The following is a 15,433-nucleotide window of genomic DNA, read 5'->3' on the forward strand; positions in this document are numbered from 1 at the left end:
GTGATTGGACATTGCCTGGGGGCAGACATAGAAATTCACTTGCACAGCAGGCATGAGCGGCTGCCACGTAAGACGCAAGAGCCTCATTCCCATGTCTCACCCCATTAGCTGCTGCACCTAAAACCACCTTTCCTCTTGCATCGTGAGACTATCATTGCGACTTGGAGGTGGATTTGGGGGACTTGTTCTATTGGTTCACTAAAAGTCGTTTTATTGGGACAAACGCATACTCCCATGGAAACATCTTATTACTTCAGCACAAAACAGGAGAGTGGAAGAATAATGATATCAGAACAGAACAGGAGCAGCTAAAACTATGCTGAAGGGCCAGGAAGGATCAACTTCCTTTCAGATAAGTTTGTACTTATCTTTAAAAAATCCTCATGTCATAATACAGAAGTGCAGCAGGTGGGGAAAGACGTTGCCCGTAGCAAGTTCTACTCCTACCCAACCCTGATTAAGAGGCAAATGGTGCCCACACCATAGGTCCAAATATTTTAAAGTTATCGATCAAACTTACAAACTGCTAAATAGAATCTGTCCTTTTCTTCCACCTTGACAAATATGCCTTCCTAATGACTTGGACACCCAGAACTGAATCTAGAATTTTCTTTTCCACTGGAGGTGTCAGCATGGGAAGATCCAGTCCTCAGCTCTCTGGAGGGGACAGTTTGGTGAGGAAGAATGGTCTAGAAGGTGACTGCAGGTTCTTCATAGGCCTCTTCCTTGGGTTCCATGGATGCCTCACTCAGTGGTCTCTCTTGCCGAGGTCTAGGGATGATACTGGCCTGGAAGATAGGATAATTGCAAGAAAGCCTGTGAGTAGCTGCCCAACCTGTTGTATATGCAAAAAATTGAATTCAGCGCACTCACCCATATCACCAAGGTTGGAGGAATCTCAAAACCCTCCACAAAAGTGATTTAGCTAGATGTTAAAGGATGGATAGACCTGAGAAGGAAGGCTTAGACCCCCCAGGCAGGGAAGTGTTCGAGCAATCTGGCTACCACAGGCGTGGTGGGAAAGCATATTGGAATTCAGACTATAAGATGGAAAAGGAAAGTTGGAAAACCTGGTGGAGAGCCTGGGTTGCTCAACTGTGGGAGTGTTTTGAGCTGAGCTGCACCTCCTCCTAAGATACATATGTTAAAGTCCTAACCCCTAGTGCCTCAGAATGTAACCTTATTGGGAAATAGGGTTTTGCCAATGCAGTCAATTTAGAATGAGGTCCTTGGCAAGTGGGTTTGTCGGCGGCAGGGGCGGGGAGGGGGTGGGTGGTTAATCAAATATTACTAGTGTCTTTGTAAAAAATGGGAAATTCAGACACAAGGACAGACACAAACACGGAGAATGCCAAAGATAGAGGCAGAGGTCAAGGGGATGCGTTCACATGCCAAGGAACCCACAGGCTGCCAGCAAACCCCCAGAAGAGAGACCTGCGCAGGTTCTCTCTCACAGCCTCAGAAGGGACCCACCCTACCAATACCTTGATCTTAGACTTGCAGCTTCCAGAGCTGTGAGATGATGAATCTCCGTGGTTTAAACCACCAGGCTGTGGCGCTCTGTCACAGCAACCCTAGCTGACTGACACAGGGAGTTTGCCTGTGCTCCCAACGCATGGAGAGCCATGAGAGGAACACAGAGGCGACATGTGGAAGTCATTTTCTGGGATGATTCGTGTGGCAGGTGTGAACAAGTGGAGGGAGCATGGGTGGAGTCAGCAATGGTGTCTGGCTGGTCTCCTAGCGTCAGCAGTGGAAGGGTCCGTGGCTCCCTGCAGGTGGAGGGATGTGAAGGCCAGCCATGGCTGGGGTGGTTCCTGTCTGCTCATTGCCCTCCACCATGACCATTAGCACCCTGGCAAAGGGCAGAGCTGGCAATGATGGTGTTTATAGCAAGCATAAGGCCTTGGCAATGCAGAGTGGCTCACTGCAGCAGCAGCAGTGTCACAGCCCCTGATCCCTTAGCCTACAATTGCCTTCTCTGTGGATGTGGTGATGGGAGTACCAAAAATCCTTCCATAAAGCAGGCCATTTAGGAGGGCCTCACATCTTCAATAGCACAAGATTAAGGGCTGTCTCACTGCAAGGTCAGTGCAATGAGAATGGAGTCTGGCAGAGAAGGGAGACACCACAATGACATCTTACCTAGACTTGCACTGTCACAGGCTTACCATGAGGGTTAAGGCTACTTGCCTCCACCCAATAAGCAAATAACTTGGGTTGACTCCCAGTGCCTGTTGGAAAATCAACTTGGTTCTCTGTCTTCACATGAATGTGGGTCCATCAAAGACTTTAAGAGGAGGGGGTTATGTGAGGATGGTTGGTATGAGGAGTTTGCAACACTCTCCTAAATCCAGGGAAGAATCAGTAAGAATGGATTTCACAGCAAGAGCAACAGCAGCATTTGTTACGTCCCTGCCTAATGAGCGTCTCTGACCTCCATCACTGTAACAGGCATCTGATATGACAGAAATTTGATAATGCCTTGGGAACATAGGACTGAACATCTCAGGGTTTGGAACAACCAAAATTTAATTCCAGCCCATGGAACATGACAATGCACGTCGGCAAGGCTCCCTGCTCATCCCTGCTGCTCAGAGGCCAGGCCAAAAGGCACCAGTTTGAATGCTGGCCATGTGGCAAGCCAAAGAGCTCTGTGTGACCTCACACTGAAAATCAAATGCACATCCTTGAGGTGCTCTCTGCTCCTAACTCATGACCACAATGAGTCTTGTGGCACCCCAACACCCCAACAAAGCCAGAAATAGCTAGTCTTTGAGTCTTCCTCATGGAGAACAGAGGTCAGCAAGGTTTGGTGATCAACATGGAAAACGTCCCCATAATCCTGCAAGATTGGCATTATCCTCTTATTTCACACATGAGGCTCAGAGGAGCTACGTGACTTGCTTGAGTAAACATTTAAACTCAGGCCAATGGATTTTTTCAAGTGTATCTTTTCATTCTAATTTGCTTCTCTCTCTCTCTCTCTATCTATCTATCTCTTTCTCTCTCTCTCTCTCTCACACACACACACACACACACTTCATACATATACCCATATATTCTCATTTCCTTTCCTTTTCATTGTGTTTGGGCAAAACAGGATTCCTAAGCTTTAGATGGGTCTCATTCCTCTGGAGGTTGCTCTGTACTGAGATGTGCATCCTTACAAATTGAAACTGATCTTGAAATACTCAAAATACTGAACTCAAAATAGCTCAGTTCAAAGCTCTGTCAACATAAGAAAAAATAAGAAGACTCTAATTTTGCCCCATATCTGGGAGTGCCATAATTTTGTGTAGCATCAAAAAAATTCAGAGTGAAAATAGAACAAGTCTTAACCCTTGCAAATGTTCACTCTTTGTACAGTAAAAAGCTTGTGGCTTGGTTCTTTGGGCAATTATGTCATTCCCCACAGGACTGACTGTCTGGTTCAAGTGCTGTTTTAAAACTGAGCCTTTAGTAGATGTAAGCAGGTTTTAATTTCAAGGTAGCAAATTGTTAGGAATGATGAAATCCAAGCTCGCGTATGAAATATTAGGAGTATTTGTGCTTTAACGTGTATAGCTCCATTGTCAAGGAACCAAAGGCAGTGAGGGAGGATGACTCAGAAAATACATATTCTGAATAATCCTGACATCAGAGAGAGCTGACAGGAAAATGCCTTTGATTACTCAAAGACAATTTGGGAAAATATCAGCTGTCTATTCTTGCCAGAATTGCAAAGGACTTTGAAAAGATCCTTTTGGGTGGAGTGGTATGAAGGGAAACAAAATCAGGGTGGGATGGTGAGTGAAGCTCTTCTAAGAAGCATTGCTGCAAAATGTCAGAGAGATGAAAAAGTAGTGAAGGGGAAGGTGGGGTTGAGACAGGAGGTTTTCTTTTGTTGTTGTTGTTGTTGTTGTTTTTTAATGAGTAATATTAGATCTTCTATTTTATGACTTCAAGTGAAATGTGGAAACCTAACTTCCATTTAGGCCTCTTTATGGTCCCATTTTAAAATATCATCTTGAGTATCAGATAGTGTTATGTTGGTTTGACTCATTAAATATGGTATATAAAACTCACAGACAAAAGCCTAGTCTCGTTTGTGTCTCCGTCTACCTGCCTTTTCCATCGTTCCTTCCTCCTTTCCGAAAACTCCAAGATTCTTCCTTTCAGGTTTTCCTTTCTGTTTGAAGAGCTACCTTTAGCAATCATTTGGGGTAGGTCTTTTAGGGACAATTTTTTTTAGTTGTCCTTTATAGGAAAACGTCTTCATTTTCCTGAAGGATAATTTCAGTGGGTTTAGATTTCATTGTTGACAATCCTTTTCTTTCAGCCCTTGAAAAATGCTGTACCACTTTCTTCTGGCCTCTGTGGTTTCTGATGAGAAATCTGCTGTCATTTGAGTGGGTGTTTTCCTACAAGTGATGTGTCATTTCTCTCTCTCTCTGCTTTTAAGAGTTTCTTCTGTGTCTTTGGATTTCAAAAGTGTAATTATGACATGTCTTGGCATGGATTTCTTTAGGGTATTCTATTTGGGATTTGTTCAAAAAGCTGAACAAAATATGTAAACAAAGAAAGAGTATTCAAAGACATAACAGCAGAAAACTCCCCAAATTTGGCAAAATATATAAACCTTTGTTTATATAAACAAAATATATAAACCTTATGTCTCTGAATACTCTTTCAGCCTCATGGTCTCCTCTCCTTCTGAGACTCCCAAAATATGAATGTTGGATCTTCTGTCAGAAACCCACAGCTTCCTGAGGCTCTCTTCGTTTTCTTTGTTTTAATCTATTTTCTTTCTGTCGTTCAGATGAAGTAAGTTCTATTTCTCTGTCTTCAAGACCGCTGCCTGACACACTGGCAGACTGCAATTGGGGGAACCTGAATAGGATTGGTCTGTAGAATCACTGCTCATTTGAGGTTTATAGTCATGATTTAAAATGAAACCAGTCAGTCTGGTTGAGTGATTGATAGTTTTAAAATCAAGTTCTGCTTGGACACAGACAGAAGGAAGAAAGGTACTTACACTAAAGCAGGTTAGGGTTTGGCAGGGAATTCTACTCGAGTAGAGGGCATCAGGAAGTTGATTATAATGACAGTCCACAGAGGGAGTGAAGGGATTGTCAAATGGAAGATCTCAGTGAAGTTCAAATTGCCTTGGAATTGAAAGAATAGGAGGCGACACTCATGTTTTCAATGCTCAGAGTTCAGATCTTATATATCAGTGAGCCTAAGATCCCAGATATGATGGAGGAGTGACTGGTGGAAGTGGGAGGGAGGGGAACATAGATGAAGAGAAAGCAGTGGCAGAGGAGTAGATATCTGGCCGACCACAAGACCACCAATATAATTTATCTTCCAAATGGGGAGGCCTGAGAATGAAAGTGGTGCCAAGGATAATTACTGCAGGACAATAGGCCTAAGCCAGGACACTCCAAGAGAAACCATGACATATGGCCACCCTAGGCATCCATGAGGTTGGAAACAACAGTATAGATTATGATCAGAATGTAGATCATGATCACGATGGAGTGTGCACAAAGCTGTGGCTGGATCTAGTGTCTGAAATGACTGAGAAGGAACAAGTAAGGAGACAGTGGCAATGACCAGGGCAGGGGACGGCAGAGGCCAGTGAGACACATCCTTGAGCATCAGAGACTTCTGGTTAGGAGAGAGGGAGAATAAAGGTTTGGAAGGAACATAAGAAAGAGGAGAAACCAACTCCACTTCCTGATCCTGATATAGGCAGTGTGTGAGAAAAAAACCCTGCGTCTGCAGTGACAGGGTGTTCCCAGAGAACAGCCAGGTGTCAAAAGGTGAGAGCAAAGATCAGAGAAGAACTTGATGGGACACAGGGCAGAATCCTGGAGACATGCACTGTACTCAGGCTGGCCAGAAGATGGAGGTGGAGGGGAGGGATGCACCATAGGATCAGATGAGAACTTGCACAGGACTTGGGGGCATGACATTTGGAGTAGCACCCTCGGATGTCTACTGGGGATGGATGTCGACGGGGATAAGGCATGTGGGCCACAGACGGGATTGATCAGTCTGAATGCTGAGCTCAGTCATGTGGCTCCTATCACGCTGAGGAGGAGCAAGGTGGTGTCCACCAGGAGAGCCCATGCTGTTGTGAAGGCTCAGGGTGATGGGTTCCAGAGTAATCCTGGCCTTCTTCGTGCCATCTATTAACTCAGCATTTTTCCTTAAATCCTAAAGGGAAGCTACTTGGGAGTCTGAGGAGGGAGGAACACTTGTGTCCAGGAGGTTGAGGCTGATGTGAACACTGATAGCGCCAGTATACTCCAGCCTGGGCGACACAGCAAAACCTTGTCTCAATAATAATAATAATAATAATTCTAAGGTAATGCTCAGTTTCTGTTTTGTTCTCTAGGCATATTTTGGTTTACCTTTAAGTGAGCTATGGTATCAAACACGTCCTCCTTGCCCTCAGGCTTAATTTTCTTAGAATTTGGGGATTTAAGACTCACCTGTTACAGCAATATAACCAAAAAACAAACTTTAAGTAAGTCTACAGGATGCTATTTGTCTGGCTGGCTGAATAAACCTAAGTGTTCTGAGAAACCTTTCTATCACCAGCAAGCATGGAACTGCTACGGAGAAACTGCAAGATGGGAAAGTGTTCATTAACAAGAATTTAGCATGTCGGGCTGCACGATATAAAGGAATATTGATGTCTTCCGTCGAGTGCATCTCCCAAGAGAAATCAGAATAAATAAAACCGTCTCTTACTGGCTCCAGATAAAAATTTCCTGATTTCCCAAATCACATTTGAAGGGAACAAGGCAGGGTAAATTCTGTTGGTCCCCATAATGTGGTCAGGACTTGGTGAGCAGACGGAAGGAAGGGGATGCAGTTTCCAGGAGCTGCTCCTCCCTGGCGTCTGGCCTGTGTGAATGGCAGCCTCTCAGACAATGGTTGTGAATGAACCTAGTTTAGGATGCTGGTCTCAAAACAAATCACTTTCTACCTGCCCGTGCTTCCTAAGTCATTGAAGACAGTTATTATTACACAGATTCCTAAATCCTGAGTGTTCTTCTTCTAACCTTGTGGAAAAAGTTATAAAACTGGAAACTCTAAATATTTAAGAACAACAAGAGTTATTTTAGCTGACTGTTTGAATTTTTCTTCGTGTTTATTTAATTTTTAAAAAGCCCTCCATCGTTGCCCTGTTAGTTGCTCCTACCTCCTAAGCCTGCTCAGTCTTTGTGACAGCTGATGATGCATTGTCCCTACAGACAGTTTAGTTAGCAATTGCAGCTTGTAAATGGCACTCATTCTTCCAAATACTTCAGTCGTCTAGCCATATACACCAGCATCATTCTACAGCACATGAATGAAGTCATGGCAATTCTAAAGGTGCCTGTTACCTGGGCATCCACTTCAACACCCACGTGATCCTAATGCTCTGCGGTGTCAGGCACTGGGAATTCAGAGATGGAATACACAGCCTCCATTCCCACCATCTGGTGAAGGCGCACACCTGCTTTGTGGTCCCTGTCCTTAGTGTCTTTCTGGGACCCAATTTTAATGACCACATGAAATCTCATAGCTTGTCTATCTAATTTCCAATGTTCCCCTATTTAAGCTGTAGTCTAGCTACACTTATCTGCGTATATGGCTCCATCTCTGTTGTATTTCATCTATCCAACCCTTTTGTATAAGAAGGCAGGATATGAATGAATTCAATGTAAACAGATACTTCCAATACAACTTGATAGCTGCTATAATAAATGAATGCCTGGAGAGATTTCAGAATCCTGGGGACTTGCACTGGACTCAGGCTGGAGATAAGGGAATGTCTTCCCTAAGGATTTATATAAATGAAGAATAGGGTGTAAAGGGTCAGCTCTTGAAGACATGCTTTCATGTTGCAGTAGCTGGGAGCACTTCTGTATGGGTCATGCATACGGCCGAGGTAAGCAAATGGCAAGGTGGGAGTCTGGATTGGAGGACGGATCTCTGATCACAATCAGCCCTAAATGCCATTGCTAGAAAATATAAATATTGTCCAAGGGTGGAGGGCAGTCATTGAAAAGATGCCATGCAGAAGGGTGGCATCATCAGATCTGCACCTTGGGAAGATCCTTGACGTCGAAGGTGAAAGGAAAAAGAGAACGATTCATTTGCTATTGCAGAAATCACTTAAGAATTCATGCTGTACTTCCGCTGCAGGTAGTGGTAGGGTAGGTAATTGGGACCATCCCCAGTTGGGATTGGGATCCCACTCCAAGGAATGCACCCTAGGTTTCTCAGACACATACCAGGGAGTGGAACTGCAGTGCGTCCTGAAGGCAGTGGTGTTATGATCCACTTTTAACTAGGAACCACCTAGTGTCCCCCAAGTGACAAATGGGAAAAAAGCATGCTCTGTATTAATGCCATGGAACCCTACACAACAACAACTGTGCTTTGCTGCATAGATGAATCTCAAACTCATAACTGTGAATGAAAAAATAAAATGAAATGAAAATCAAGGACGAGAATACATACAGAGAGGGAAATTCAGGGCACATGTGTGAGAGAGGAAACTAGGAGAAAAGTAAGGAAGTGATCACTCTTAACCTGGTCTAGGGATTGCCTTCATAAGGAGGAAGAGGATGTTACCCAGAAGAGAAAACTCTGAACCTTCCAGAATTCGAGGAACGTTCTTTTGCTTGACCTGAGGACTGGTTACTTGGCTGTTTCTGATATACTATGAGGTTGGTGCAAAAAACAAAAACAAACAAACAAACAAAAAACATGATTACATTTGCACCAACCTAATATATATGTGAATTTTATGCTATTTTCTTGAGTGGTGTATGTCATGATTATTGTAAATGGTTTTTTAAAATGTGAATGGTAAGAAAGGGTGGGAACCTGTAATAAAGTAATAAAGTGAGATATTTTAGAAGAGAATCCGTAGGGTTGGATGAGTGACTGATGGAATCGAGAGGCACCTAGAATCACCCCGATGTGTGTTGTTGGACAGCAGGTGGGATGGTGGCTTTCCTCACCACATATGAGTTATGTGTGTAAAGGGTCAGTTTTAGGAGCAAGTCTAGTGGACTCAAACAGAGGAAATCATGAGTTAGGTTTTAGACTTGTCTAGATCCAGATGCTCAGGTCTACTAAGAAATTGGATACTGGCCTAGGGCTTGAAACAAAAGTATGGCTATGAATTTTCGATTTGAGGGGCATCAGCATTGGCAGTCAACATAAGACATCAAGAATGCAAATGGCTAAAAAGTGTGTGTGTGTGTGTCTAGATTTATTAATAGAAAAAATACATAAAATCAACATAAAAAGCTCTTGAAGAACTTCTGGAGTCTAAACTTCTAGTTTGTAGTGGAATGGTGGAGACAAAAATCAGTATATTACAGAGCTAGAAATAAAGGATCAGAGTGAAAGAGGAGAACAAAATAGCTGCTTTTAAAGGTCCCTAAACAGAAGGACAGGGGAGGGGAGGTACCTATGAAGGGACATGAGTTCTCAGGAGAGTTCTTTCTGGTCTGTCTTTAGCTATGGCAGATGCTGTTACTACTGGGCAGAGAAGATAATGATGCAGAAGGGGCAGGAAAAGATGGAATCCAAACCTCAAGTGTTGGCGCTCCTCTTGAATAGGGAGAGAAACACCCTCTTACTGCAGAGAGAGGAACAGCAGCTGGGACAGCCCATGTAAGAACAGGAAATGGATCCTAAATCTTTCTGGCTGATTTTAGATGGCTGCAGAAGCACAGAACGTAGAAGTCCTAGGAGATACAATCAACAACTTAAACGACCTTGAGCAACTTCACCCCCTTCCAATCTCAAGTCTGTGTACTTCCAACATTACAATTTATGCGAATTGCCACTTTGTAAGGGAAATGAATATTTGGGAAAAGAAATAGTGTAGCATCCATGGCGACCTAATTGGTGTTTCTAAAATCCAAATAATTTAAGTTTCGCAAAACACTAGTGTGGTCAAAGAACAAGTATGCACAGTAAAAAGCAGCAGATTTCATTTTAAATGTGAAATATTGAAAGAAGAAATGAGCAGCATTGCATCTGCTCTTTCTTTTTTTGTTTCTCCTTCCTTCCTTCCTTCTTTCCTTCCTTCCTTCCTTCCTTCCTCCCTCCCTTCCTTCCTCCCTTCCTCCCTCCCTTCCTTCTTCCCTTCCTTCTTTTGTCTTCCTTTCTTCATTTTTCATTTCTTTTCTTTTTTTATTTAGAAAGCATGCATTGTTCCAAATTTTCCCTTGAAGTCTATTCTCAGGTTTGCAGTTGACATGTACAGAAAAAGGAATTGATAACCTCATGAGAAAATGGAAAAAGAAAACAGATGCTTATTACTGTCTCACAGCATTGCTGTCCCCAAATTAATTAGACCAGGAAGCTTGTAGGCTGACAGCTTATCTACCTTTTAATTCTGACCCGAGCAAGACTGAAATTCCTTTGAGACAACAGGGGCGAAGTTGCCACTGAATGTATTACGAATGACCCGCCATTTGATGTGTTACCAAAATCACTGTCAATTTTTTATTCACCTTGGATGAATTGTATTGCAGACAAGACACATACATTTAATTACTGGAAGTTTGGAATCTAGGGATAAATTTTCATGCATTCATTTGCCATGATTTTGAAAAACAAAAACAAAGCAAAAACTCTAGTACTAAAAACAGTTTAGAAACCAAAATGAATCACATTTTCAGAAAACAGACCCACTGGATGGTAGAATTAAAGGTAATTTAAATTTGCTTCTTTATGCTTTTGATTATTATATGATTTTCTTTTTCAGCAAGTATCATTACTTCTATAATGGAAAGAAAGGAAAAGAAAGCAGCTACAGTAGCCACGTTCTGGATTGCCTTCCACTCAACCGACCCAGTCAGATGCCCCACTGGTCCTCTGAGATGCTTGCGCACCTGTGTTCCAGCTAGCTGGGCTGCTGTTGTCCTATCCTCGTAGAGCTCCAGGATGCTGACATGCACCTACTTTGTTGGACTCACAGGCATGGACTTCAGCAGCTGAATGGTGTGCTTAGTGTGAAGGATATTAGCACAGAGGTGCACAGCAGGCAGAAGGGCCCTGCACACAGCCAGATCCTCCTGCCAGCTGAGGACACCAGACGAGTTGGCAAGAAAGCCCACGCCACATCTAAAGCCGTAATAGTGCCAGGACGATGTTCCCCAGGACTCGCCAGCTGCCTTTCCTACATCTGGCTGGAGCATCGCAAACACTTATCTGAACATATCCAGCTTACGTGGGTGAAGGACTTGAAGGACCATGCTAACAGCGCTTACAGTCTGGGTATATTTCCACATCAATACCCAGGAAGCCCCCAATTTAGGCTTCCCAAGAGCTGGTTGTGCTTTTGCTAAACGCACTTATGCTGCTTCTACTTGATATTGGTATTAATTCAGATAAGCCAATAATAGTGGTAATAAATACTGAATGAGTGCTTACGGCATGCAAGGCTAGCAAAATTCATTTAATGCTCATAACAATTCTACTATGTATGTACTATTATTGCTTTTTTTTCAGATGTAGCACATCTGAAAGTAACATGCCTAAATTCCCATGCAGTGCCAGGTTCAGAACCCAAGTGATCTGGTTTGAGTTTCCCCCTGAAACACCATGAAGAACAGAATTAAAGCAGTTGGGCTGTGTTGTATTTTTCCTTCTATTATGGGAGGGTGAAGGGATGGTCCTAGAGGAAATAAATTAAGGCATAATTCTGGGCTTTGGGGCAAAAAGACTAATAATATTTGCTTGGAGAATATCTATCTGTGGAGTACTTCAAGCAAGATATCCATGACTTACAACTGCTTGTGCAATCAATTTACATCCGTGCAGTATGTAAATTGCTCCTGGGCAGAAGTCACACAGGACTCCCTTCTAGAGAGTATCCAATGAACTCATAACTTACTTTTCTCCCCGTTATGTACTACAATTGTTTTTGCATCTCCTGCAGCTTCCTGTTAATTCTCTTAGTCTTCTCACCATTCAGGTGAACAGTTCGGCAAATGCCTGTCTTCACTGCCCCCCTCCTTCCCACCCTGCTCTCTGCAAATCCTGTCCCCATCCCCTGTCCCCATCCCCCCAGTCCTTAGGTCCAAAGTCCGTTTTTAGGTCTGTGAGATTTCTGAATGCTCTGCTGGCTTCTGGGCCTCTCCACAGCCTGCTTCTGTCCAAGATGGTGATGTTCTCGGCCTCTTGCCCCATCTGCCAAAATGGGCAGATGTTCCAAAGTAACAAGCAGCCCATTGAAGCTCCTGTTCATGCCATGCACTCCTCTCGGCTGTGGGCTCTGAGGAAGTGGCTCCTGTGAGCTGCCTCTGTGGCTCTTCAGGGCATTTCAACAGCTTCTTACAGTTTATCTGGCTTTTTCAGTGGCTCTGGGCAAGAACATTGGTCTGCTACAAACTAGTTCATGGCATTCAGAAGCAGAACTCCTATATTTCAGTTTGGAAAAACAAAAATAAAAAAGAAGTGACTTATCTACTGTAGTACTTCTACATGTTTTAGGTTCCACAAACGCAAATGCATTTCATTTTCAGTTTGAGTTTTTTGTTGATACAAGGTTATTGTTCTTGTTTTGAAAAACTCACACTCTCCGCAAGGGCCAAGGGCCTGGTTAGGAAGGTGGCCGCAGCGGAAAGAGAAGGAATTGCTTGGGAATTCTGCCAGCAAAACCATTCAGAGTGGTTTTGTCAGAGACAGCTTTGAGTTACTGGGGCTAGAGGTGGGGAGGTGAGGAGGAGGCAGACACGGGGATATTAACGGGGCACCCTCTCAGCCCTGCTACAGACAGAGGCCAATAGCCTGGGAGCAGCTCTTTAGAGGGGATCTATCAACAGCTTTGGCCAGGGTTTCAGTCCATAGCTCAGATACAGGTGGTGAGAGATCAGTACGAGCAAAATCCCATCAAACTTGCTCAGAAGTTATATTAAAGCAGAGCCAAATCAAGGCTTAAGTGTGAGAGTACACTTACAGCTTGTACATTACAGAGGCATAATCATTAACTGGTCAGACATTATCCTCTTTTCTGAGACAGTCTCCCTCTGTCACCCAGGCTGGAGTGCAGTGGCGCAATCACGACTCACTGCAGCCTCGACCTCCCGGGCTCAAGTGATCCTCCCACTTCAGCCTTCTGAGTAGCTGAGACTATAGGCATGTGCCACCACGCCCAACTAGACAATATTTTATGTGTAGGAAAAGGCAAGGCCTAGGATCATGTGTGTTTTGACTATAGGAATGTAGGGACTCAGGTGAGAGACACGGAGGGGCTCTGTGCTCTATTCTGTTTTGTCTTCAAAGCATCCCACCAGAGAGCTCCACGTTGTCACAGTGTCAGGGGCTTTGTGGAATCATGCTGGCCAGCAGAAATGAGCAAATGTGGCTTCTCACCTCTGCTACTGTGTCTCGCAGTGAACAAGGTGGCCATGTCCCTCTCTGAAGCCTGCCCGGATGGACTCCACACCTGACCGGACTCCAAGCCTGACCAGCGCCTAGAGATTGGGGGCAGCTGCTGGGGTTCGCCACTCCAGGGCTCAGTTCTCTTTATGCTTTTACTGCTGGGCTCTTGTGTGTATTTTTGAGGCATCACATTTTATCCACATCTTCACGAATTTCTCATAGGAGGAGGAAGGCTCATATGAGCTCCTAGTGCCCTGTGGTTACTGGAAAGTGAAGCCCTAACAGCCACCTTCCTCTGCCTCCACCTATTTGAGATCTCAGTAAGATTGGCAGTGTCTCTACACTGGGAACCTCACCTTCCATTCGATTGATATTTTTGAAGGATAAAGAGAAAAGGAGAAGATTGTAATACATGAGTGAGGATGTGTGCATATGTGTGTGTGTGAGAGAGAGAGAGACTAACTAAATCCTAAGTGTCCAGGGAAAAGCCTAATGCTGGAAAAACAGAGTAATGAAGCTGAGTTCCCCCTCTTTCTCAGCAGCTTTATTGATTTACAGTTGACATACCATAAAGTTCACCTTTGTAAAGTGTATGGTTCAACCGTTTTGAGTATATTTACAAAGCTGTGCAATTATCACTGCTCTCTAATTTTAGAACAATTTCATTACCTTGTACCCAGAAGAAACCTCGTACCCATTAGCAGTGGCTCCTCCTTCCTCTGCACTTTGCCTCCTCCAGCCCCAGCAATGCCTACTCCACTGTCTGTGAATTTGACTCCCCTTGTACCTCATAGAAGTGGCTTTTGTGACTAGCTTCTCTCACTTTTTGGCTATGATGACTAATGTTTCTATTAATATCCATTTACAGGTTTTTGCATGGATGTGTGTTTTAATTTCTCTTGCATGTATACCTAGCAGTGGAATTGCTGAGTCATATGGTTACTGTGTTTAACACTGTGAGGATCTAACCAACTGTTTTCTAAACAAAGTGGCTTTTTTAAAAAAAATTAATTTTATTTTATTTTTATTTTAAGTTCTGGGATACATGTGCAGGACGTGCAGCTTTGTTACACAGGTAAACGTGTGCCATGGTGTTTTGCTGCACCTATCAACCCATCACCTAGGTATTAAGCCCAGCATGCATTAGCCATTTATCCTGATTCTCTTCCTCCACCTGCCCCTAACCACAGACCCCAGTGTGTGTTGTTCCCCTCCCTGTGTCCGTGTGTTCTCATTGTTCAGCTCTCAGTTATAAGTGAGAATATGCTATGTTTGGTTTTCTGTTCCCGTGTTAATTTGTTGAGAATGGCTTCCAGCTCCATCCATGTCCTTGCAAAGGACATGATCTCGTTCCTTTTTATGGCTGCATAGTATTTCATGGTGTATATGTACTAGCTTTGTATTTTAAGGACTGTTTGAGATTGCACCCCTCATGCACTGCTGGTGCATGTGAATGTGAAGTAATACAGCTGCTTTAGAAAACAGCCTACCAGCTCCTCAAATGGTTAGACATAGAGTTACCACATGACCAAGCAATGCTACACCTATGTATATACCCAGGAGAAGTTAGAACGCGTATCCCCACAAAAATGTGTGCACAAAAGTTCAAAGGGATATTGTTCACAATTGTGAACAAGTAGAAAGCATCCAATGTTCATCAACTGATGAATGAATAAGTAAAAGGTGATAGATCCACACAATGGGATATTATTTGGCAAGAAAAAGGGGTGAAGATGCTACAGCATGGATGATCCTTAAAAACATTCTGCTAAGTTGAAGAAGCCAGTCATCAAAGACCACATGCTGTATGAAACTATTTCAGGAAAATCTCCAGAAGAGGCAAATTCCTAGAATCCAAAGGTGGAAGAGTGATTGTCTAGGGCTGAGGTGGGAAAGAGGGGGAGGATTCTTTGTTTTGACATAATGCAAATGTTCTCAAGTGAACTGTAATGATGGACACACAACTCTATGAATACATTAAAAGCCATTAAATTGCACACTTGAAATGAGTGAATTGTATGGTGCGTAAATTATATCA

At 43.5% G+C, this 15,433-nt stretch overlaps 1 long non-coding RNA gene across 1 annotated transcript; it reads right to left on the bottom strand.

The window, feature by feature from the left end:
* Positions 1-482: 482 nt before the first annotated feature.
* LOC105738478 lies at positions 483-14,132 on the bottom strand. Its single transcript, XR_001114284.1, has 3 exons — positions 14,065-14,132; positions 9,591-9,746; positions 483-788 (listed from the first exon to the last, which is right to left on the bottom strand). It is a non-coding gene; the product is annotated as an uncharacterized LOC105738478 (long non-coding RNA).
* Between the last annotated feature and the right edge of the window lie 1,301 nt (positions 14,133-15,433).

This window comes from Nomascus leucogenys, chromosome 1a (assembly GCF_006542625.1).
Source record: "Nomascus leucogenys isolate Asia chromosome 1a, Asia_NLE_v1, whole genome shotgun sequence".
Taxonomy (NCBI): domain Eukaryota; kingdom Metazoa; phylum Chordata; class Mammalia; order Primates; family Hylobatidae; genus Nomascus; species Nomascus leucogenys.